This window comes from Corvus kubaryi, unplaced genomic scaffold (assembly GCF_017639235.1).
Source record: "Corvus kubaryi isolate FWS band 111438036 unplaced genomic scaffold, C.kubaryi_AGA036_p1.0 65201, whole genome shotgun sequence".
Taxonomy (NCBI): domain Eukaryota; kingdom Metazoa; phylum Chordata; class Aves; order Passeriformes; family Corvidae; genus Corvus; species Corvus kubaryi.
Window position 1 is genome coordinate 69,378 of NW_024581834.1, and position 26,938 is coordinate 96,315.

The window sequence follows — 26,938 nt, forward strand, 5'->3', positions numbered from 1 at the left end:
ATGATGGGATGTTTCTGCCACTCCTTCCCAGTCAAGCTCACTTCAGCTTCCAGTACAGTCAGCTGCTGGGATCCCCCTGTCACCCCAGAAATGGAAATAGATTCCGCTTCCATATACCTTGATGGCATCAGAGTGCATTGAGCGCCGGTAACAACCAAAGCCGTACACCTTTGTGGGGCAAATGTGCCATCAGATCCACACAGTCCAATAGATCTGATTGTCCCTTTCCTCTACCTGGCTAGAGGCAGGGCCCTTCTAATCCTGGTAATGGTACACATTGCTCTCCCCTCCTGTAAACATGACCTTGAGGTCCCTTCAAGAGGATTAATCATATCATCATTCCTTTACCATCTGGAGTCTTGTCTATGAGAGACCGGAGCAGCATTGACCCTAGATGAGCTTCTTGTGGTCATTGTTCCTCTTTTCAGCTCATGTAGCCAGGTGGCTAAGGAAGAGGTGGGTTTCCCATCCCACTTCCTCATGTTTTCTCCATGCTCCTGAGGGAAAAACCAGAGGTTATCCCGCAGAGTGTATCCTCTCTCCTTGGCTGGGGGAGACAGGAACAGGGACACCTGTTCCTAATGGCAGAGACTCTTGGTAGTTCCAGCAAGATGTGGTAAATTCTTTCCTTAAGCTCCTTCCTCAGCTTCTGGTGGGCCTCTTCAATTTTCTCTTCCAAGCTTCAGACATGCTCAGCCAGATTTCCATGGACAAGACATGAGTGCATAACAGGGCAGTGACAGCGTCCTTGTAAATTCTTAGTTTGTTGACCAATGCATCCACCTTGTCCTCTTCTTCCCTCCATTGCAGCGTTACTAAGTAGCGGGAGTATATTTCTGGTCCAAGCCATGTGAATTTCAACCACATTTGAGATGCGCACTGGGCAAATCTGGATGTCTGGGCATCTGGACATCCCTGGACATCTCAGGGAATCTCTTGTCTTCTGAGAAAATGATCTCCAGCACAGCCAATTCCTTCAGGCATCAGATACCTTGTTCCACTGTGCTCCATTTTCCCTGGTGCACCTGGAGGTCTTCTTTATAAAGGTATCTGTCCCTTACACTTGCCAGCAGTCGCTGCCAGAGGCTGAGTTTCCTGGGTTCTTCTGATCCCCTGGTCAATGACCACATCCTGGGACAGAGGTCCCAGCTGACCAGCCTCACATCCTTCCTGAATGGTGTCATTAGCTGCTGTGTCCCAGATGCGGAGCAGCCAGGTGAGAATGGACTCGTTTGCCTGGCGGGTGAACTCTCTCCGCAGCTCATGCAGCTCACCCAGGGACAGAGACTGAGTGATGATTTCTGGCTCCATCTCCTCTGCTGGGTGCAAAGGTCCTGCTGCCTCCTCGTCAGTCACTATATGGACTGATTTGCTCTTCGATTTCCTTTTCTGAATCGGGGCAACTGCTACTGGCTTAGGGTGTCCTGGCTCAGTGACAGTTTGTGTGGACACAAAAACACCGGTTGTTTTGGTTTCTTTTTCTTCTTCTCAGAGAGTCTGAGATCAGTTTGTGTGAACATGGTGCCTGCTGATTTGCTTCTTTTCTCCTCCTGAATATGCTCTACCGCACCTAGCACTGTCCCAACTCCAAGCATGGTATACACAGTGCAGCATACAGAGAAGACAAAGCAAAACTAACAACAAGATTATGCTGTCCTTGACATTCACACAGACCTCAATATTCTCAAAAACTGCTGTGTCAGGCCTGAAAGGCTGGAAGAAACTATTCTCTACTCTTCCCCCTATGGGCTGAGTGCGACTATTAACGAGGCCCCAGAGGTAGCAGCCCAGACCAGGACAGGTGAACAAAACTGAATATACATTCTGAATGAGGTTCATTGACTCTGATGTTATCATGCAATAGACATAATAAACTAAAAAGCAGTTTTCATACCATTCCCTGGTCTCAAAAGAAGCCTCACAACTGGCAAATATTTCCCCATATGTGGAAAAATATAGAGAGCAAGGTAAAACATCCATGTAAACATGTCAAGCATCATGGTGAATAGGCAGTTTCTGTAATACAAAGCAAAACTGCAATTCCAACTTCTCTCAGGATGCCACACATTGGGCACCAAAATATGAGCTGGTTTGAAGGTAAACCAGCAGGAGGAATTAACCCCACACAAACACCTTGCAAGAGCTTTCAAGACAGCTACAATTTAATAGGAAAATTACAATAAAGGCAATAGTACAGAAACACTGGCTTAAAGCCACAAAGCCAGAGTACAACCAGTAACCCAAGACATAAATGCAGCAGAAGCTGATAAGATTTGATAACAATACAGAAAATAAGAGCCCTTTATAAAGAAGAAAACCTAGATATTTTACATTTGGCTGCAAATCTCATATCTAGCACTTGTTCTTTGGCTATTACTTTCAGATCCAAGAAATAACTGTTGAATGCAAAACATAGGCAGTTCTCCTTACTCTATACATCATTTATGCAAACTGAGCAAAAAATGACCAAGCATTATCAACAAACAGGTCCTTTTGTGAAGAGGCTCAGTAGCAGCTACTTTTATGTGAAACAAACTTAACTTAGCTGTTACAACACCTACAATGAAATAAAATCCATTCTCACAGTCTAGAATATATTCAAACTACAATGATTAAGCATGTGAGATGCCAGGATAAACCAATCATTTTAAATACACTCAAGAAACTAGAAGACAAGATTACAAAAATACAAAATCTAAATGCTTAGGTTCCACCCCCAGATGCACACCCCTTTTCTCATTTCTTTCAGTGTAATGCCTTGCTCCTGCTCAGGAGAACAATCTCTTTACTGGCTCTCTCCTTCCACTTTCATTTTAAGCTATATTAAAGATACCTGTATTTACCTACTGCAGGAATGTATACACAGCCACTCTTTGGCTTTAGGGAGTGTTCTGTTTTGTTAACCTTTATAAAGTATCAGGTACCATAATATCTAGGCTGCATCTGTTTTTTTGGTCTCTACTGTATAAGCTGATTTCAGATTCATATCCTCATGGGACTAGAAGGGAAGGAAAGAACTGGAAATTCATTTATACATCACAATAAATGAAAACATAAGTAATTCTTAAGTTTGTGCTGTCTCAACTTCAAGAGGTTTAAGAAGCCAGGTTACGTGACCAGCCTGTAGTAAATCAACGAACACAGCAGTCACATGAACTGCATGCAAAGGGTAATAATACCTTGAAATGAAACGAAATGCTGTGGACTCTGGCCTGAACCACATGGGCTTTCACATCATATTTGGAATTCAACAGCTTCCAAAAGCTTGCTATCAAAAGCAAAGGGAGATACTATCTCAGACAGGGTACAGAGACAAAGCAGTATTTTACAACAAACAGAAATACAAGGAACATGCAATGACAGAGGTAACGGGTGAGTGAAAACATCTTTGATTCTGTGAAGGTAAGAGCCTGCAGAAGTAAAGGCCTCACAAAATGACTGACGCTTTGTTCCACACCAGAGAGATTCAAACCCGCTTGCTTCCATAGGAGAAGCTTCTATTGTGACAGACTTTAATTCTTTCATACAAATTTGAACTGATGGTTAGCTATAATAAAAGTGTTCACCTCTGTGCCAGGCATCCCTGTACCAGCAACCAGTAGCAGTGCACTGGCATTTTATGAACACATTGAAAATGCAGTTGTACTTCCATGATACTAAATTGTACTAAGTATCTGTACAGGATTTCACAATAAAGATATTTCTGGACAGTAAGCCAAACATCTTTTGAGAGTTACTCTTCAGGTGGAACTTCACAGAACACACTTCTTTTTGAAACTGTGTTGCTGCATCTGACAAAGCTGTATACAGGATCTATCCTTGTTATTGACAAGAGAGTCTGAGATCAGCTCCATTATCTTTTAGGCATTACCAGGATAACAGTAAACTCATCAGTTTGCAGAAAAAGCAGATGTGCAAAATAACTAATAATGTAAATAAGCTAGACATACAGAAATGTTGGAATAATCACTGAAATTTCTAAACCTTTACCAAAGTTTTGCTTTAAAAGGAAAGTTTGCAAACTGATGCCCAGAGATTTGGGGAGATAAGATCCATTGGAGTTAACTGGCATCCTCTATCTAGAGTGCCATGAATCATTGCAAAAAACTTTTTAATTCAAGGGAAAAACAGAGAATTCAGACTTGAAGGAAACATTACCCCTTCAACCTGATCTGATACCCTGCCTTTTAACAGACTATAGCTCTGGAAGAAGCCTAAAATAAAAATAACCCTTGGCCAACACAACGCATTTTAAATCTTCCTAGCACTTTTTGCAACTAAAACAATACGCTGTAAATACTAGCCTGGAAACTCAACAGAAACAGAGTCCAGCAGCACCCTGCCTCACTATAAACAAATGTATTTTATATTACTCATATAAAGGCAATTAAGAAGAGTACAATTTAATCTACTGAAGCTAACTAAAGCTCTACACTTGCTACATAGAGAAGGAACGAAGAAAAAGGGATCAGCCAGAAGAAAAAAAAATTCTAAGTGGCTTATGCTGGTGAACAGCTGAATAAAGGATTTCTTGATCTGCATTCAGGAGAGGAGAGGAATAATAGCAAGAAAATGGCAGTGCTTAGTTTTTACCTGCCAACTAAGGAGCATCTCCTTACATGTATGGTTTTTATCACTGTCCATGCTAAGACATCAAAATGTGAAGAAATACAGTTACGTAAAAGAGTCAGGTTTAACCTTGCACATAGGAAAAACAAAAGTCTTCTGGCATCTTCAGTATAGCACTGACTACATGAGGCAAAATATACTGGAAATATTTCTGCTTATTACACTTTTTAATTGTTTTCTTATCCATTGTACCATAATTATTCCAGGAATCTACAGTTTTTTTCACCCTGGAAAGAAAATTCAAGTTTTCACACTAAGTATTTGATTGTGATTGCTATTCAAAGTCAACTTCCAAAAGTGACCGGTTTTTGTTTCATTTGGGAGTGTCTGGTTGGTTGGTTTGTGTTGGGGTTTTTTGTTGGTTGGGGTGGGAGGCTGTTGATTTTTTAGAGTTCTTTTTTACATTTTCCAGCATTTCTTCCCAATAATCATTATTTAGAATCACTACTTTCAGGCTTACCCCCTCACTCTACAGTTCTAAATCACATCCAAGTTTTCAGTAGCAACATGCAGGTAGTAGGAAGAAGAAAAACCCAGTAATATCTAGACAGCATTGTCATTGGGGTTTTTTTTTTCAGGGTATTTATAACCAATCAGTTACTTTTACATATCATTTATAACACAGTATTCTTTCTATTCTCTTTGTGCTTCTCTTCAGGTGGGAAGCATGCCCCAGAGCATTCCTGGAATCCACCAGTGAACATGCAGGATCACTATATTGAACAACACACCTTCAGAGAAAGTACGGTACCTGGAGTGGTTTGCACATGCTCCCTGAGGGCTAAAGCTCTTTGTATGTTAAGATAAACAGCATAACTATGTAATTAAGTCAAAGAGCCTTAGATATACAGAGCTCAGGTTTTCAAAATGCAAGGTTAATGTGTGACCGTGTGAGACCACCTAATCCTGGGCAGCCCGCCCTCGTCAGCACTAGGGCTGGATGCTCCCTGAGAGCCTCCTTGTAGGAAATGTTGATTCAGCAATTCCAAATGCTAAACTGCTGACATGAAGAGAACTGTATGATGCAGGCTGTTGTTGTGTAGATGTGGAAACAGCAGTTTCATGTTTAAGCCACAGGACATGCACAGATGGAGTGGGAAGAGCCCACAATCTAGAACAGGATGAGATAATTCCTATCCATCTTCAGGAAGAAAAAGGAGGGTGGCTGCCCACAGACCACCCATAGCTGACTGGTCAACCCAGGGACCCTAGGGATAAAATCCAGCCTCCCATGCTACCTCAAGGCAAAATCAGGAACACTGAGTAAGAAAGGAATGTTTCAACATCCTTAGGCTGTCTTCTCCAACGCTTTTTTTCCTTAAGACTGTACAGTCTTTTTAATTCATAGCCAATGCAAAGGAGAACAATTTTCTGTAGTCAAGCTTTAAGGGCACCAGAGACTCTTCTTTCCTTCTACCTGCAAGACAGTATCATTCTTGTTGCTTCCATTTCAGCGCTATTCAGTTTGTTTACATCTCTCAAAAAGCTACAGTCAGCTGAGGCTTCAGCTGACTTCAGCATTCAGGTTTTCCTCTCCAGGTATTAACACAAATTCTTCTCTTGATACAATCCCCAAAGTAGTTTACTACTTTTACAATCCTATCACTTTTCAGACATCTGTAACTTGTGTCTTGATAAAACAAGTCTGTCTGTCCTGTTTTTCAAACTTATCAAGATCATTTTCAATTCTGAGCATGTCCTTTAAGGCACCTACAACTGCTCCCAACTTAGCATTAATAAAAATTCAGATGGTTTAATCAGTTTTAAGACCTCTCTTACTTACTGAACATATATACTTTTATAGTAAGTTGACTGACATCATATTTATCAAATTAAAACAAACAACTTGACTGATCTATAGCTATTGACCATCACTTATTATCTATAGTAGGGGGAGAAGAAATGTATCACTGGAACCACAATATGTTTACATTAACATTGATGCATAAGCAAAGCCGCAACCCTGCATTACCACTAAACACAGCTGGAGATTATCACAAACAGCCTCTTCAAGTTTTAGCCTCCATATCAGATTATTTTTAAATTACACAATACAAAATTGACAGTCTAAATGCTTGAGTTTTTTAAGTGATGAAATCCATTAAAAATGTTTTAGAGCATGTTCCAGCACACTTAGGGATCTCTGTACACAGTTTAAACACATTCTAAAGCCACCAAAAATTGTAAGAGTTCTGCAACTTCAACTCATTCTCAGATATTTCCTTTGCCATCTTCAATTATTCTCTCACAATGCTTTAGATGAGTGATAACTTCTCTTCAGAATTATTCAGACATTTACCACAGTTCACATCTTATTGTTTATGTTCCTCCATAGTGAAAGGCCACCAGATTTCTGTAAAATAATTATAAGCTTTTAAAAATACCCAAATCATGTCAGAGTAATTTTGAATTTTAAAACAACTTCTTCAAATGCTGCACCCTACCACACCTCTTCATGAATGAAAGAATTGTGAGAGGTCCTTTCATTGCAGCCCAGGTATTTTGGAGAACTTTGCAAACCAGAATCAATCTTCTGGCATCAACAGCCTAAGAATCCAGAACATGCTTCTAAAAGTCATTTTCTCTCTTGCTATTTTTGTAGCTTAAATATATCTATAAAATAGTTAATGTGCTTAGGAGTATTATCCTTCTTGTTCTGCTCTCACCAACTAACAAGATTAGTTGTGTGTCCATGTGCGTGTGTTCCTTTTTTCCCTTAATACATATGAATTATTTTATGACACTACAGGCAATAGTGTTTTCCACACGAATACACCCAACTGAATCCTCTTTAAGGATTCATTTTCCAGTTTCTCCTTTCTTCTGGCCTTTCTTAAACTAGGCTTAACATCTTAAACTAGCTCCAACTACAAGCAAATGACACTAGAGACTATCTCATTTAATACAAACATTCTACATGGAGCTGAAGATCTCTTCTGTAATGATAGGTCTGTCAGATTATTTAATAAGCCACACAGAAAAATTAGGAATCATAATTAAAAAGAGAGAAGGCAAGTACACTTCAAGTTCAATCCATCCGAATTGAGGGGTCTCCTCTGTACCACAACCTTTTAGAACAAAAAGTGATAAAAACCACAAGCGATAAAGAATTGCCACAATTGCAGGTTATCCAAATGTGAATTAGTCAGATTTGGTCCCATAGAACCCAATCTTTCTCTCGCCACATGTGGGCAGCCAGAGCTGCTAACTGTTTTCTTTTTGTCTTTCTTGCTCATCAAGGTACCTGTGCATTTCTGCACACAGGCAACCACGTTAACAACCTGGTAGCAGCTCCATAGGTAACCAGTTATTCTCTGGTCACACCATACAGAAACAATTGGGTATTCCGCATTTTATGATGAAAATAAAAAATCCAGTTTCTAAAAGCTCTACATTACTGCACATAACCCTTCAGATTTAGGAAAAATACATGTCTGGAAAGATGCTAGCCCCCTATTTGGTCCGTATTTCATTATCCCTTTCAAATGAAGACACAATTCCATTTCTCTATCAAAACTTGTCTTGTATTTTGACTGCCAAAAAATATTCGTATTTGCTCAGTATTTGCAATTAGAACTACTGCTACAAATATATTAATCTTTTTAGAATACTTCAGCAGATGGTTTTCCATCCTTTGAAGAAGTCATGTAATTGAATCTGACTGCTTGAAAAAGCAATAACCACTATGACTGAAAGGGTAGGAGAGCTAATGTAGATTTTTACCCCTTAAGCAGCTCTCCCAATAAACTAATACTGGCCTTCAATTATCATCCTACAGTGCAGAACTCATTTTTACTTATGCACAAGTACTGGTCTCCTAAATTACAGGTAATTCTTAAGGGCAAATGTAATCCAGAAAAAAACTCTGAAGATTTTTACTGGTTTTGAACTTGTTGCACTAGGTACCTACACGTCACTCACAGGTGAAAATCAAGTACATTGATTAATTATTCAACTAATGCAAAAGGAGGTATTGGTAATTATGCATTCAAAAGAAGAAAAAAAAACAGGCCAGCCACAGCCACACGCTATCATAATGCATGGCTTGTGACTATCCTGCTCCCAGCAGGATACACACCTTTTCATTCTGTAACTCAGCACTATACAAGCACCAACCCAAATCATCCCATCCTGCCCAGCTCTTCTCCAAACAAGGTGAGAGGATGCACATGAACAGCCTGCAACTCCCTAAGTAGAAGAGTTAAAGATATCACTCCAGATGTTCAATGGAAGAGATGTCAAATAAATTAGTACCATTTCTAATTTAGTTGAACTAAATTAGCTGAAGACTGTCCATTATTTAGCTAAATACCAAATTAAGTTACAAACTTTTTTCTAACCATTATGTCTCTGATATTTTAATTCCAATTAAGATGTCAAATTCACATTATTTGAAGGCTCTTGTGAAAGAATCATATTTAACTCTGTATTGCAAGATAATGACATCAGTGCCAGCAGGGCAGCAATCTGCTGCACCCACAGGGGAAAGGAAGCACTCCCATCCTATCATCTCTCAGCTGACACACAAAAAACCCTAGACCCTGAAAGGAGCCATACTTTTCCCTCAAAAACAAAACAAACAAAAAAAGACAAACCAAAAAGCCAAAATACCCAAACCCAACAGAACTGACAGAGAGGCTGGAGGGCAGTAAGACCACCTTTTTGAATACCTACCCATACACTGTCAGATTGGTACAGACTATGACCGGTCTCTCACCCACCACAAAATTAATTTCTGAATCAATTCAATGGCTTAACTAGAGCTGTGCTTAACACTGGATTTTGTCCTTCTAAGAGATGAGGTAAGAAAAAAGACAGAACTCCTTACACCACAAGCATATATACATGTTACCTGCTGTTAGTCTCAACGAAAGAACTGTGACATCTGTTCTAAATGCAAGTATTCCTAAACCTCTTCCCATGCCTTAATAAAAACTCTAATACAAAAACATTGCATGAACTGGCAGTGTGGAAAGTATCAGTGTCAATTTCCTTTACGGACAAGCCATGCAGCTACATGTTAGCTGCCACAGAGGAAAGAGTGCTTTTGTTTTGTTCCTAAGTTGATAGAGATCCATTCTGGTGTTGTTTTACATTGTGCAGGAAGAAGTAGTAGTTACAAATTCCAGTAAATGAAGTTTTGCCAAGACAGATGACCCTTCCTTCCTATGTTATAGAACAATCACAATTTCAACACGTGGGCTGAACAACAATCAGTATAGCACCATAGCTTTTGTTTTACATACAACTATAATCTCCTTAAGAAAATGAACTGCAAGTTTTTTTGTGTTGGCAAACCTGACTTGTCCATGTTTAGGTTCTGACTTCGTTATGAACAAGCACAGTACAAAATCTACCACGCACAAGAGCACTTTAATGAAAGGATAGGGCCCACAGGAGAAGGAGATTTCAAGATACAGAACAAGACTCTAGATTATTAAAATGCACCATATTTCTATACTGAAGATAAGCCCACCATCTGACTGTAGTAAACATGCACAAGCCACAGTCTGGCTCCCTTGGGGAGGGTTTCATGATTCCCAACAAGATCTCTTACAGAGAACTCAAGAAAACCCAAAACCAATAAATAACACCAAACAGAAAGAGCTATGCACAGGGGAAAATAAGAAGAAACCCACTGCTGCATTACATACTACAAAGAAAAAGTTGCAGAGAAAGAGGCAAGTCTGTTCATTAATTTGCATATTTTAAATCAGAAAACCTTTTTCCAAAGTAGGGGAAAGGGGTAGGAGGTAGCAGATTTTCCATGTTCAGTTAACTAGGAGCAGCAAACTCCCTCCCTTTGTCCCTCCCCTACAACTACTACCTTCACACATCTGCATTGTTACCTTCACTTTTTCTCTTCTCAGGCAGCAGAAAAGACAATTTTCATCAAAAGACCAATCAGAAACACCTTCAGGCTCACAGTCTGTAAATCAGAAGAATAGCAAATTACTTCATATTCATAAACCACGACACAACTGGAGCCAAAAGAGAAATGCCAAATTAAATACCTGTTTCACAACATTCTTGCCTGCATTCTGAGGATTCAGGCTTCATTTCGGCCATTTTTCTAAATCCCCAGATTACCAAACTATATACATTTTATCTATGCACAACAAATCTGTTTTTCTGAGCACTGCAAAATACACTCCCAGCTACATAAAGATGAACGCACACTCATTAGTAATTTTAGCCAATATGAAACTAACTGTGAGCACTGCCTGGGGGAGGGGGAAAAAAAAGCACAAATCACCACGGTAACACACATTTTCTAGAGGCAGAGCTGGGGCTGCCTCTGTCATTAGAAATGCAGAACAAGATACAAACATAGAGATTGAATACCTTTAAACAAACTGAGATCTTTTAATAATCCAGGTCCAAACAGGCCTTCTAGAATACTTTCAAACCCTAAAAGCAAATAAAAGAATTGTTAGCTTTCTAGATTAGTACGTCACTACAATATTCACAATAGCAGTTCTATATTTATCTGTTCCAAGAACAGAGCTCAACATGTTTTCTCCAAGTATTACAAGATACATGGGTCAATTGTGATGACTGAACTACCGATAAATCATAGCACAGTCTAGAATCCACTGAATCCTGTATTTTTGTAAATAGCTAGGTTAAAAACAAAGAACATTACAAGATTGAAATAAACCATTTTGAAAAGAACATAGGTAGCTGCAGGTTCTACAACATGACCAAGTAATTTTTACACAAATAAAAATATTCTCATACAAGCCTCCGAACTGAAAGAAGGTACATTTTCCCAATTAAAAAAATACATTCTTCCATCTCAGTGGCATTCAGTTACTTTTCTGAATTTCAGTAAATATTAGAATCAGTGTTTCCCGAAGAGTTGCAGTTTTGAGGAGAGAAAATTAAAAGGAGAGAGATTCAGCATTGCCATATCACTAAGGAATGAAATTTCAATTACAGATCTGCATCCAAGACACACAGAGGCCGATTTACTTCAATGCCATGATTTATACCTCACTTAAAATAATCTAATCAGTTTGTATTTATTCCAGAAGAGGGAAAACGTGCACCAAAATTACTGGCATTATTTGGAAAAGTTAAATCAATATTGCACTAACCTCCTGCTGGCAGTAAAAAATCTACAGAGCTATTAACTACCCAATACTGTGGGTTAGCAAAGTGAGTATGAAAAGTACCAAGATTACTTAAGGATAGACAAATTCCACCTGCTTATAAAAAGGGAATATGACCAGAAAAATTCAAGACTACAACTTACCATATTGCCTGTCCCCCCCACCCTCCCCCCCCAATACTCTTGCTTTGTAGATTTAAGAATGGTTTGCAAGTAGCTAGGAGCTTCTAGCTTGTCCTACTTGTTTGAGTCTTTGAGTGGCACAAGAAGAAACAAAACCAAAAAATTCAAGAAACAAAAATATGGTCTTAAATTTAGAGAAACTTCGTGGGTGAATCAGGGACAGATAAACTACCCAAAATAGCAATGTTTAAGAAATCAGTCAAAATCTAAATGATCATGTACTATGAAGGAAATCATTTATTACACTTCAAATAAGCAGTAATTCTAAAATAATTCTGATTCCATCCAGATCTAATATCAAAGTTATATTTTGGAGAGCAGTCTACAAAAGGAAATGATAAATAGCGTTACACCCCTCTGGGTATCAGCAAGAGTGTCAGTGTACCAACATCTTCAGCAATCAGATGCAGGATCCTACAGAATTTGCAGCCTGCAACATGACTTAGATGGCCAAAGCATTGCTGGGGTACAACACTAAAAATCTAATCTCAGAAAGGACCAAGAACCAAAAAAAAAAAAAGAAAAAAAAAAAAAGAAAAAAAAAGGAAAAAAAAAGTGACGTAACAGTCAAGAGTGAAGAGATATTGGGAGAAATCAGAAAACAAGGTGGAAGAGGAGAAACTGAGAAACTGGAAACACATCCCATTGAACAGCACCTTGTCAGGCAGAGAAGTAGCACTGCCTCCAAAAAAAGCCAATTCAGGCTTCAGGAAGTGGCAGGAACAGTGGGAAAGGGCCGACCAACCTGACCTAGAAGAAAAATAGGAGAATCAGGGTATTGACCCATAGGTTTATAACGTTGAATAGTTTATAACGTTTTTAACATATGGGTAGTGACCCTCAGAATTTGACTCTGAAATGAAACCTTAAGGAAAATAGCTAACCAACCTTGTTCTTTATCTTTTTGTTTAAAACTTACATTTAATACATATATATAAATCAAAATACCTCAGAAATTTTACTCAAACTCATCAATCTTTAAATAGTAACTGCCAGTGACTCATGCCCCACAGTTTGCCATGCATGCAATTGCACACTGAAGTCCCTGCCAAGTTTTACAGCTTGGATATTGTACGATCATAGTTTGCTAGCCCACTGTTCTGAGTGATGCTAATGCCACTCGGGTTTTATTAATATTAAATATTGGATTTAGCAGTTGCATAGCAACAGCAGAACATCTTATGTGCAATGTTTGACATTAAAAAAGGCAAATAAGGGAAGTATGAATGTATTCAAAAATTATGCTAGAGACTGGTAAAACTGCCATAAAGCTGAGCCCTATTCCCCCCAAATGCAAAGTGCAATGCAGCAAAGGCAGTTTAAGCCCTGTGATGTCGTGTTCAGTCATTCAGGGCTCCAAAAGAGCAACTGTGTACAGTTAATCATGCAGAATACATTGAAAACAAAATCTTGAAAAAGGAGCTGCCTACTTTTTATAGTATTTTTTCTCTCCATTGTCACTGCTCTTAGAAGCTTGAAAAGAACATTTCTTTTCCCACCGATTGTCCTTTTCCATTTGGCAGATGATATTTCCCTGCATTTCAAATGGAACAGAAATTAACATGGCTGCCTCTGCTAAATTCCAGTTTCTATAATTTCATCATCTATATTTCAGTGACTGACAGTTCACAGCAGCTGAAGAGCAGAGCCAGTGGAAAAGTTGCAGGAATAACAGAATTAGAAGAAAGAAAAAGAAAGCAGATTCCAATATTTTAGTAATCAGTATTATTTACATATCAGACTAGATTTTCAGTATCAGTAACATTTAGATCTCTGATATGCTCTTCACAATCAAAGCAGCCACATATTTAACTCTTACAAATGTTACTGGTGACCTTTACAATGAAAAACATTTTTTGGATGTTAGTGTAAGAATTTAGAAAAAAAGATTTAAATTTTTTTAAAAGTACAACATTTATAAAGTGTAAAACATCTCTCTTTCCCAGAAAGCTCTCTAGGAAGTGAAGAATTAGAAAAAATAAATCCCAGAACAAAGAAAGAAAGCCTTTAGTACTGAAGCAAGGGCGGAATAACTTTTTAAATGCAGAGGTTGTTACACACTTATTGCTATTTCATAATTGTTAGCTCTCCAAGTAAAGCATTCCCTAAAACATCCTCTGATAAAAATGTATGTGCCATTTTTCTGCTAAGAGTAGCAAGGAAAGATATTAAAACTAAAGAGAAGGGGGGAAAAAAAAAAGGTTGACTGACTATGCAGTCTTCAGCATGATCAGTTTTCACTAGTTTTGTCTCTGCACCTAAACAGTTTTATTTTCATCTTTTCTTGGCATTTTTACCCATCCATAACCAAATATTTTGTCATAAATTAAAACTGTAATTGTAGTTTGATAGCTAATGCTTTAAGACAACAATTTAACACAACAGTTTAATTTAACCTTTGCAAAGAAAAAAAAAATCCAGTTAGGCCTTCATGTCATCTTCTCCCTTCAAACTGAGAGCCCTTGCAACCATTAAGTTGCTACCAGGCTCCTTGAGATAACAGTATTGGAGAAGTCAATAGTCCATAGTCAACAGCTGATCTCTAGCAATGTGGATTAGCCAAAGACACATTCTCTACTATGAACTACAGGAATGCAAGATCTTCAGAAAAAGACAGGGATGCATTTCTGGAGTGCCATTGACACAGAGCCTAGCATGTCAAACAATGCTTTTTTTCCCCTAAAGACAGCACAGCTCAAATATACCTCTGAATAGTCACTACATAATTCAGCCCAAGATATGTATCCAGTCAAAGCAGTAAAGCTTGACTTTAACTTAGAGGTACAAATCATTTCGAGGGTAGTAAAAAAATACAGACTACAATCGCTCTGAATGTATTATTACATAAATTGTTAATAACTCAAAATCAACACAGAAAGGGCAGAAAATAAAAACCAACATACATAGCTGTCAACTCTTCAGCCCTTATCTGTGCATATCAATTTAATCTATGAATACCAATTTATAAACTAAACCTCAGCAGACTAAATAAGTATTAGCCAGGGCAGCAGTTAAGTATAGTAGGTCATAGAACCAGAGAATCAGAATATCCAGAGTTGAAAGTGATCCAAAAGGATCAAATCCAACTGCAATGGACCAGTTGCAATAGAAATTAAGATAAGTGAGTCATCAGCATTTATTTATAATAAACAGTCAGCCTAATATATAGGAATTTACACAAAAGGACAACTTCAAAAAGCTGGAAATTGAGTCAAGTCACTTAAGACATTAGTTGGCTATGTATTTTGTTTAAATTTCTTAACTATCTAAGGACATATTAGAAACCATCAAAACCATGGGGGAAAAAAACCTGACCTGCTAAATGGGGAAAAAAAACAAACTAAAAAACCAACAAAACCCAAACCCAAGTAACTAAGAGTAAAAGCACAAAGAGGAGACGAGGTTAGAAGATGGACAGAAAGATTTAGAGCACAGAAGATATATTCAGAAATGTTACAAACGTCAGAGAAGAGATGTACACAGCTTTAAAGTAAGCAAAGATAAAATCAAAACCAAGGCACATATACGTTGGATTTTTTAGGTAATATATGTAAGAATATGGCAGTATATTATGAAACATTCGATAGAAAGGCATATAATCATTCAACAAAATCTATCAAGATGGTGTTACTAATACTTGTAAGTTAATTGTCTTAATATACAATGGACACGTGTCAGTTTTCTTTCTGTCAGTTACTCAAGAGTATTTGCAGCAGTGTTTCATTCCAGAAAGTCCTGAAATATTGAGAAAGTCCCAATGGGCTCAAAAAAGAAAAAAAAAATTATCTCTTTGAAATGTCACAACATTAAACAAGTTAGTACTGGGGTCTCAAATTGGTAACGGTTTTCAAAACCAATGAACAGTTCTCCAGCATTGATAGCAAAAATTATGTCAGTCAACATGGGCTTAGAGAAATCCTTATTAGACTCTTACAAAACCAGAATTTTAATTAACAACAAGTTTGATATAATATTTTTAGACTTTTGGGCTGGCATGACACATCTTGACTAAAATCAGAAATAAAAAAACCCCCCAAAATTAAAAAAAAAAAATCCCTAAGCCAAACCAAACAAAACCAGTCAAATAAATACAAAACATTAAAAGTCAATTAAGTGACAGCTCTTGAAATATTGGTGTAAATGAGAAACTACTGGTAGCAAGGTCCATCAGGTACTGGTTCTTGGCCCTGTGCCATTTGCCTTTTCAGTCCTAGTCAGTGACTAGGAAGAAAGTAGTCAGTAAATTTGCTGGAGCTACAAAGACAGGAAGAGCAGCAAGTAACAAAAAGCCCAGGTCACAGAGGCTGCTTACCAAAGCAAATGCAATTAAACACTACTTGGAAAGAGGAGTAGACGGAATGGAGAAAGCCACAAATCACACATCTAGGAACAGGAAAAACAGCTTCTCAAAGACATACCCAGATCCAGCAGCTGAAACTGGAAGCTGATCAAACTCAGCCAGACATAAGACACTCTCTCTTTAATTTTACAGAGGTCCAACTGAAGACAAAAGACATGCACTCTAGGACTGGATCATCATTTTCCCTACTCTAGGGTTCTGGAAGTGTTATTTAGTAAAGCATGGGCTGATCGCTAAGATCTATTTCCCTTTCCCTCTCCCCCAGCACTTGGATTCATCATGTTAGGAGTCTCATTAACTAGTATGAAGCAAGAGCCACCACCATCACATCAGGTTTTTATTGGATTTCTCATGCCTAGATTTGCTGGTCAAGATTGGTTATATTTATCCACAGCTATGGGATTTGAAGCAGAAATTAATTCAGAAAAATTCTACAGTCTATGCGTAACATGGGAATTCTGTCTCTTTCAGGACAATAATCTATTAAACTCGAATGTTTCAGTCACAGGCATCTTAATAGAAAAGCAAGACCAAGCAACAAGGGAGGGGGGAAAAAAGTCACAGGACAGTTATTAATATACACTGAGTCTCATGACATGCATATAATTATAAGTTGTGAATATTCTTTTATTCATGCAACAAAATGAAAGAAACTCCCATCCACCTCTGATGAGAGATCTCGTTATCTGGGTGGAGACCAATTAAGGATTCCAACTACAAGTTAAATCAACTTTGATTTAGCTTCTTGGGGAACAAAGAAAAAGCTGCGCATATCAACCAATTTTTCAAATTTCGTGCTTCCCCATTCTTGTTAATGAAACTGCACTGTTCAGGGACTTACTGCAGACATTCCTGCTCCAGAGGATTCTAGGGACCTTAAACATCAATAACCTGGTTCTATAAGAGCAATATAGACACATGTATACAAAAGAACTAAGGATGTCAAGACAGGTACTGTTTAAAAGAAGATGTATATCCAAGTTCTGTATAGCAACACACAGCTCTTCTGTAGCTTTTTGCACCAAAACACCTTCTGTTCTCAAGACAGAATGAAGGGGTATCGTGTGCTGGGGTCCCTAAACAGGCCCTTGGAGCTCAAGAGAAAAAGAATTCTTTGGCATTAGAGTAATGCTTCATTCATGGTAGAACAGCATCTCCAGTGGAGAAGCTTCATTTGAAGCAATCAAGAAGCCAACAAGGTGCACGTTCTGCCAAACAGCCACTTCACTGTTACAGTAACTTACCACAGCAGTAAGCTAAGAAATCAAAAAACCAGCAAAAAACTACAAAAACTGTTGACAGAAGTGCTTCTAACTGACCATTCATCCTGCAGGACTTAATTAAAATTCCACTATTAGTCTGTAATTTTAATAAAAAAGCTGCAGCAGACCATCCTCACTCTTCTCTCCAAGCATCTCTCTCAACCAAGCTATTCCTTTTCCTCTGAGAACCAAGTCTAAGAACATTTTCTTTGATGCAATCCCAAACTCACAGCAAGGCATTTAAAATTTAATGAGCTAAATATGACAGCATAACAGCTACATACTGGAACTATAGCTCACACCAGAAAAGTGCCCTGCCAAATACCCTAGAACAGGGGAGAGCTCTCCCCTCTACAAGGAAGAGCAGAGAAGCAAAGCAAGTTACCAGGTTGTGTTGCAGTGCAAGAAATGGAAACGGGACTCTCCATCCAATGTTAGCACTCTAACTGGCAGGCTATCTCACTGATTACAACTGAAAATTCAACCCCAAAAACCAGAAGTGACAAGTAATAAAGCTTGTTGCCAGAGTGCAGAGTATAGCAAAATATGGATCATCTCCTGCTTCCCTCCCACGAGGAGTATTTTTGTGTGTGCGATCTGATATTGAGAATTACACAAAGGCATGCAAACTTCTTATCTCCAATCAAAAGTCTCAGAAGCAGAATTCAAGGAAAGCTAAGGACTCTGCAATTTTTCTGGCAGGCTGAGCTGTAATCTTCATATGGATTTTCAGGGGCGAAAGGATCCTCCAATTTGTAGATACTGTACCACTAATCTGGCTACTTAATTCAAACCAGGGGTTGTGGGTTTCTGTTTTACATTTTAACTCAAGATCAGGAGGTTTATTGTATGACTAGCTGGTTTCCTTCACAGCCAGTCAGCACTAATGCAGGACCTGACTGGAATCTTCTCATGTAAATACTTGCATTTTATTACTTTAGAAAATAAACCAGAAAATACAGACAGCACAAAATGGCAAAGAATTACAAGAGAAGAGTTTCAGCAACTATCGACTTTCTATGCATCCTTAAAAATTTAAGTTTTACTTAATGGTAGAATAGGATCTAAATTTAAAATAAAAAATAAATAAATAAAATCCAAACAAACAAGTTTTAACACTAAAAATTGAAGTGGGAGTTGCTTTTCAGTATCTCAGTTCAAAGACAGTGCTCTTACTTGTTCAACCTCCAGGTATGGAGTTCCAGCAGGTACAACTTTCACTGATAAGAAACTATAACAACTAGCTAGGAAGCTTACGAACATATAAGAGTCAAATAGCTCAAGAATGAGAATGCACAATAGCACAAAGCAGCATGGACCAAAATATGAAGGCCCAAACATTTCTCAAACTTGAGGCAATTTTTTTCGATTTCTAACCGTGTTGCATTACTTACTGCAGCAAAATAAAAAACTTGAAACTTTTTTCCCATTGGAGACAGTCCGTTAATGCTTCACTCCAAAGCAAAGGTAAGGTGACATTGATTAACTACTAGTGTTTATCCCCATACCCCACGCTCCTAAGGCACAAACTTAAGAATAGCCTTGCAGTAGATGGAATTGATCTGCCTGGAAAATGCCTCCCACAAAAAAGATGGGATTTCCAGCAGCATCAGTTCACTGCTTCACTTTATTTCATGGCCATAGTAATGCTCGTATCACAGATAAGCAAGAGCCAGGTGTGCAATCAGGAACAGCCTGCCACAAGCAAGTACACCAGAGGTCCACATCACTTTAAATCATGGAGGAACCCTCCCTCTCCCACAGAAGCTGTCTATGTGGAAGCACAGGACACCAGTGGCTTTCACCCCAACTTCAAGAGACACATACTGGCAGAGTGCAAAAGCATTAGAGGCATGAGTTAAACTGGCTGAGATATGAACTATATTTCACACTCCACAACTGTCCTGTTTGAAGATGGTTGCCTTCCCTCAGCAATTCAGTCTTGCCTGACATTGTTCCCTATCTGCAACACAGTCACCTACTGAAATCACATTAACTGAAATAATTCAAAGCTAAAAATCAGCCCAGAAAGGGTAGGTACAAGCTGCTGAATCCACTTAAACAAGGACTGCCAGTAGAAAAAGCATCTACCAAACCACAGCTGTGATCTAAAAAACTTCTGAAATGTGACTCAGTTTCAACTTTACCACAGGAGGTCATTTATACCATGATTCATTACTGAATTAATTCAATATATTATTCTTTTCACTCTCAAGTTACAGCTATCCCTTTCACCATCTCTACATAGATTTTTCAGATTTATACAGTAATCTGCAAATGGGAATGAAAACATGATTCTGTTTAGGAAACTAAACATAATTATATCACCAATCATTGAAAATCTGATGATCTTCAATGAATAGACCCATGAAAACAATTGAACATTTCTGATTTGAGAGGTGAGTATACTGAGCTTACCTGTAAGGTAAAAATCGCCAAGAGCATTTTTACTCTGTTATTTGTATGTCTGTCTGGTGTAAAATAAACCTCGACGATAAGCCATTACATAATTGCCTCAATGAACAGTACACCTTGATTCCAGCTAGCTCACAGCATCCTGAAAGATCTGTATGCAAAGATACAGCACTTAAAAAAGTCAAGTGATTATTTCACTACAACACCAGTGAGTATATCTAAATTCTGATTAAGAAGCTAACAAAAGCAAAGAAAGATCTAGATCATGGAAAGAAAGCTGAATCATGACTACAGTGAATATGAAGCACATGTGATGTTTTGAGAAGGCTTCCCAGAAATTCCAGAAAAGTATCCTTAGCCTCTTCACATGGACAGCTCAGTTCTGTCTGAAAAGGAAGAATGATCTAGGGAAAATCTGAAGGTGACACAGGCAGCTACACAAAACTGAAAGGGTAAATGAAAGCAGGCAAGGGGATCACAAGTTATCCACCTTAAACCCTAAAAACAAATCAACACACAAAGAGGAGTATCTTAACACTGAAAGACACAGAATTCATACTAGCTACAGGGCAGGTTGTAGTGACTAATTGTCATCACTGAAGTCACACTTGGAAGTACCCAGCAAGCAAGGCATTCCATGAATCTACAACACCAGGTGCAAACCCAAAGGAAGTAAAGCCAAGCCTAAAAATCCTCTCCAGCTTTATGGCTGTTTGCACAGCAGCAGTATTAAGAACACAAAGGTACAAAGTAAGCACATGACCACTCTTGCGTACGGCAAGGAAGATACACCTGTATTACTGTTTTTTTACAGATATTACTGTATTACTGAAACAGAAAAGCATAAGCACAGCTGCTGACAACTTTGTAACAAAATATTACAGCAGAAAAACAATTTGGTGCTGAAATTAACTGTGGGAACTGAAATTGCCAGATGTGATGGAACATTACTCTGTGTAGACTAGGAACAGTAAACCTTCTCTAGAAAAAAAACCTACACTTAGATGCAAGAAACACACAGTAAATAGCTGTAAAAAAGCCTGACCTTTGGGGTTTAGTCAAATTTTCCCAAAGAGCAAGTGACTGATAAATCTCTCCCTCACTTTTGATGTCACATCATGTCTACCATCATTTCATGTGGCAACTCTTGGAGTCTTACTAACCTTTTAGCCTCAGACATCCATCACCAATTCTGTAAGCTATGCTTGCAGGTGAGCTTCTCAAAAGAAGCACCCGTTTCTTTGAGGCGTTTTGTGTTCAACTACAATTGGGATTACACAGAGCTTTTCTTTTTCCTCTTTGACAGCAACATGGGACAGGAGAAAGGCTACTTAACATCAGCATTTCTAATCACGCTTTTGACTGGAAATATAAATGACTACACAAGAACATATAGAAGATTTTTAAAAAATCTTTTTTGCTTGCCTTATTTCTAGGCTGGAAAAATTTCCAGGCCTAGTCCAGTTACACCACCAGGAACAAGTGGCAGGACCAGGGACATCTTAGACAACAACACTGTGGAAATCAAGATCTGTCCGACTTAGTTGTTTGTTCTCTCAGACTGCCCTTCCCTTATTCAGATCTGAGACAGACATCTGAAGTAATTACTGGAACAGAACTGAAGATCATAGCCAGAAAAGATCCCGTGGGATTTGGTTGACGCAAAAGTAACATGATAGAGAACACAAATTTCATGATGGCCATTCAGCATTTCAAAGTTATTCCCAAGTATCTTTTCTGGATAGCTACAGTGAATTTGGTGTCTAATGGTATATTTAACAGCTTATAGTGCACTTAACTGAGTCATATACACAGTAATTTCAGTTCCTATCATCATCTTTAAGTCTTCCTCAAACCAAGCAGTTCTTTGCAGCTTTTTGACACTGCAGCCTTCTCCATCTCATTTATTCCAGACCTTCTGGAATTCTTGAAACGTAGCACTTATTATTGGCCTTCTTTAGTCAAATGTTTAATCCACTGTACTTTGGTTGAGGCCAGCCTATACTCTCACACATTTGTTTTCAATCTAGTTGAAGTTCTTTGCTTCAAAGCATCATTTGTGATCTGAACTTGACAGAAGACAGCAGTTCCATACTTTCTGCATGCTAAGTTTCTCAATGTCACTGTGTTGCAGCAGAATCTCAGGCTATGCTAACAGTTAAACAAATTACAAAGTTTCTAGTCAAGAACACCAAACTGTTACAAAGTCAAAACATCTGGAGATAAGACATCTACAGCCAGTCTTGCTCTAATTTTACAGTTGGTATCTCAATAAAAAGGTCTTAGTAAACCTGCTAGTGCCTTAGAAATTTTCAAAGAATGAAGTCACTATTTGGGATGATCAGAAGATCTGAAACCAATTCTTTGATGCTAAGTGAAGAAACACTGGGAGAGCACTCAGCCTTCCAAATCAGAAGTTGGTCCTTTGTTCCAAATCAGAATTAAGTTTTCCAGTTAACCTATACACAAATCTTCTCAAGCTTGCCCACTCTGTTGTACTGCTAAATTCATCAAGAGACTGAAGTATCTGTACAACCTGTATATGAAGAAACAACAGAAACCCTTCACAATTTTGAGTGCTGCTTTGCTAGAAGCTTCAGCTTCTAAGATCAGTATCATTTATATTCAAAGCAGCTCTTTTTCTAACTTCTTAATTGTTCTTTCAGAGCAAAATCTCAGAAATGGATTTCCTAATCAGTCCATGGCTAGGAACTGCATGCAGTACAGCCATATAAACAGTAAAGGAATTTGACACAAACTGAGTTTCTGCAGGCTACACCCTAATCACCAGATCCTAAGGGATTAAAAGGCCACAGTAGCACTAACAACTATTCAAAGTTGGTTGATGTCTATGACACTGTAAATACCTTCCCTTAAGGGTAATTTTTTTCCCCTACAGAATTCTTCATATGTAAGTTTCTCTAAAAGAAAAAGACTACCATGCACACGTAATGAATGAAGTATGGTATAAAGAGTGAACAGTAAAGTGCTGACGACTGTGTGTGCAAGAAGCATTACTAACTACTTCATGTGAGTGCCTTGTTCCCCACTACTGTCAACTTTATATCTTAAATACTCTGAAGATTATTTCAAATATAGCCAACTTTTCAAAAAATTATCTTTGACACCAGAAATATTTCCAAGCTCAACGAATATTTGACTTCTAGAACACACACTTACTTTCCTATAAAACAACAACAATAATACAAGAGGTATGAGTGAATGAAATCAGACACTAAAACAAAAGGCACTGGGCTACTAGAACAAGTGCTGCAGAACAACTTGCACTTGTTCTTCTTTTGCCAAAGTAGCCAAGCTAAAGAAGAACTGCAATTTTACCTGGATTTATTACCCATGTACAGAGCTGAACAGTACAAATTAAAATCCAAGCAGAGAAACTATACCATCACTTTAAAATCATAGCCAAGAAAGTCAGCAGCAGTTTTAACAAAAGAAATTCAAACCACATGAAGAGAAGCTTCCTTTCATTTACAGGGGAAAAAGAACAGAAGCACACTGGAAAACTAAGGCTGGAGAGGAACCTGCAAAATCCACAGCTACACAGTGAACACTGCATTCAGTATCCTAGTGACTTCACTATTTTAAATACTTGCTTATATTAGTGTTCAATAAGTAATTTGATTAAATATAGTAGTAGTTGACTATTTTAAATACTTGCTTATATTAGTGTTCAATAAGTAATTTGATTAAATATAGTAGTAGTTGAATACATGGAACACTCCAAGAGTAGCCAAGTCAAAACCCCAACATTTTTCAAAATACCACATATTTTAATGCTGACTTTGAACTGCTAACTATCTCCATACAATTACTTACATTAACAGAAAACATGCAATACCCCATTTTGCAATAGTGATACAATCACAAAACACATTTTTAAGGAAGCTGCATTATCAAATCTGCAAAAAGAGTTTAGCATAGGGCTTACTCTTCCAGACAACTGGCTTCTTACTAGTCCCAGAATAATAATATGACTTGAGATGCAGGGAATCAAAAAAGACTTCAGTGTGCAATTTTGGGTTTTGTTAACGCTTATTTGATGCAAGTATTTCTATAGATATTTGACTATTTCAAGTATTTAAAAATCTCTCTTCATGCATTCAGAAGTCTGAAATGGTCTTTCATAAATATCTTGAACATAGTCTAACGATTTTATATGTTCGTGGATTAACCTACAGTTAATCTTATTACACAAAGAGCCAACATTTTCAAGAATGAGTGCTAAAGCTGTAACACTAAATAAGCTCATTTAAAAAGCAACCTTGAAATTCTTTTTACTCCTGCACCCATTTTAAAGTCACCAATAAGCACTAGTCAGACTGCAGAATGTTTCCACCAGCAGGCTTCTGAATATGCATAATGCCAATCAAGTTAATTACATTTAAGAAATAATAGTCTATGTGCAATTAAGACACTGGCAACATTTTAATGCAAAAAAAAATGTTTAAATATACTAACATCCTAGTCTTGGGATATCCAGTCAAGCTACGCAAAGAGATGTGTTTGTCCCTTGCATACTCCCAAATGTGGAAGTAGGATCAGAAACTGGATCTGGAAGAAAGGGTAAACAGCACGTTAGTTAAATTCACAGAGGATACTATGTTCGGAGATGTTGCAAACATTAGTGAAGACAAATACATAAATGACCTAAAGAGAAAATAAGATTAGTTTGGAAATAAAAACATCTCATGAAAAATAACTCCAAACACTCAATGTAGAAGAACCACAAGGATAGCGGAAGAAAATGTAAAATGAAAGGAACCTAGAAGCAGCAACAGTGGACAGTCAGCTAAATATTTGCATTGAAAGACAGTCTGGAGTTGCAGAGGCACCAAACAGAGCAGGGAAATTAAAGTTCTTTCTACAGTCTTTGAGCCAATAACAATAGCCATCTCTCCACACAATTGCCAGGGACTGAAAAATTCCCCTTCACTCCCAGCAAGTGGAAAGCTTCTCTCAATGGCAAATCAAGTTCTGCAGGAGGTAGGGTTTAATTTTTTTTAAGCAAAGTTAACATACGGTTAGCATAAGCCTACGCAGCAGGCTCTTCCAGTACTTCTGCTGCTTGTGGCTTTGTGCAGAACAGGAGGAAGCTAAGAAAATGAATCCATTTTTACAGGTGCAACTCAACCTTTTATTGTTCAGATTTATTCCTGTGGTCCTCAAGAAAAGAAACCAAAACAGCTAGTTCAACTACTAAAAAGAAAGAAGAATAAAAAAAACCCCTTCACCATTTACTTTTTGCCTCAAATTTACTTTTCCCAAGAATGACATCCACTCATCCATCAAGGCAGATGTCAGCACTGTCCAGCTTTAACAGCAAAGATAACAGGAGGAAAGAACGGACTCTACCTTTAGAAAGATTGAAAGAGGATCTCCACCCACAGCAGACAAATGTAAATTTAAAAGCTAAAGTAACCAGCATACATCTTCAAGGACTGTCAAGCCTTTGTTTTTCAGAAATATTTCTAAGCACAAACTAAGAACCATTTATTCTGAATCATTCCCAAATTAACAGAATATGCTAATTTCACAGGATTTGTTTCTCTCAGTAACAAGGGTTCCATGAGGCAACCATGTAGATGCTTTATACTCATGGCAGTCCACAGACAAAAAAAAAAAAAAAAAAAAAAAAAGGAAAAAGACAAAAAAACCCCTACCCCAAACCAAAAGGTCCAACATTTTACCAGAAGCCATCTTTCTGCCTATCACGTTGCTGAATCTTAGGAGAAGCTCCAGTATGGAGATTCATGCTCCAGTCAATGCATCCCATCATTACAAGAGAACAGCAGACTGAAGGTTCTCCCTCCTCCTGACAACTGCTAAAAGATGTGATTTCTGAAATAAGTCACCCTATGAACATCTACAGCTGCTGCTTGTGATGTGATGGCAAGAACAAAACAGCTCCTACCAGTTTCCCTCATCTTTGACAGAAACTGGTTAATCCTGTATATTTCAAAGGAGATTTAAACAACAGATTGGCAGGCATCCCTCAAGCCAAAGGCACATGAAACACAGCGTGGACAGGTTTTAAAGTAGTTCAAACTATAAAGACAGTACAGAACCAAGAATCACATCATCTCATTGAAGAACTCAGTGCATTTCAGGAAGATGCAAGACTTCAGACATAACAAAAATTAATCTCTGCTTTTTGCACCAGAGGACACTGGAAAAGTATCTCTGTAATCTTTTGCCTCTTTTGAAAGATCAGTGCTAGCATGAGGCAAGATTCATAGAAGCAAACTCCAATCAAGCCTACAGATTCAAAGCACGGTCTCCTGAGCAGATCTTTCAGTAGCAACAGCAGGTTTTGCAGCCCTTTCCTTCTACTCCATCACTCATTCCTACTCCCACACTGCATCAGCTACACTGGTAAAAGTTCATGAGACTGCAGAAAGGATAAGTGGTTTTGCACACACACCCCTCACTTCTTTTTTGTTTTTAAGCAGTAACTTGTACAAGTTCACCTTGCATGAGAATGGCTGCTCAGGGTTAAGACAAAGATTCCACTAGCCCAAATCCCAATTCCAATAAGCGAAAAAGTGTAAGTGGCAACACAAGGGGTTGCCTTAAACAACGCCATCTCAAAAAGCATGGCCAGCAAATCCCAGAATACATCTTTTCAGAAGCAGAAGCATAGCTGCTGTTAAAGAACAGAGCATACAATTTGTTAGATGTGTAACTGCACTGGACTCTTTTCAAGTGAAAAACATGAGAGATACATGCTACAGCAAAGATGCTGGAAAATCAAGGCCTGTTAGAACAGAAAGGAGAGAGAGTCAACAACACTCCATGCTCTGTAGGTTTTGGCACAGCATGCTGCAGAGAACAGGTGAGGCACACAGGAGCAGGAGACTCATGCTCCTGCAGGAGAGACCACCACACGGATCACAGAGCTCGTGTGGAAGGCAATGGGACCTACTGCTGAATGAGCAGACAGAGGTTTTCTGGGAG

General features: G+C 38.3%; 1 protein-coding gene across 5 annotated transcripts in view; it reads right to left on the bottom strand.

The window, feature by feature from the left end:
* Positions 1–24,565, bottom strand: part of LOC121673116 (ligand-dependent corepressor) — a 73,842-nt gene extending 49,277 nt beyond the window's left edge. Inside the window, exons 1-5 of one of the 5 annotated variants that reach the window (XM_042046181.1) lie at positions 24,443–24,562; positions 13,357–13,460; positions 12,583–12,676; positions 10,975–11,040; positions 10,479–10,558 (exon numbers count right to left, since the gene is read on the bottom strand). The gene's annotated coding sequence lies outside the window, so the exon portion shown is untranslated. Of the gene's footprint in view, positions 1–10,478; positions 10,559–10,974; positions 11,041–12,582; positions 12,677–13,356; positions 13,461–24,442 lie in introns of all 5 variants that reach the window. The other 4 variants (XM_042046183.1, XM_042046180.1, XM_042046184.1 and 1 more) reach the window with 4 other exon arrangements.
* Positions 24,566–26,938: the final 2,373 nt, after the last annotated feature.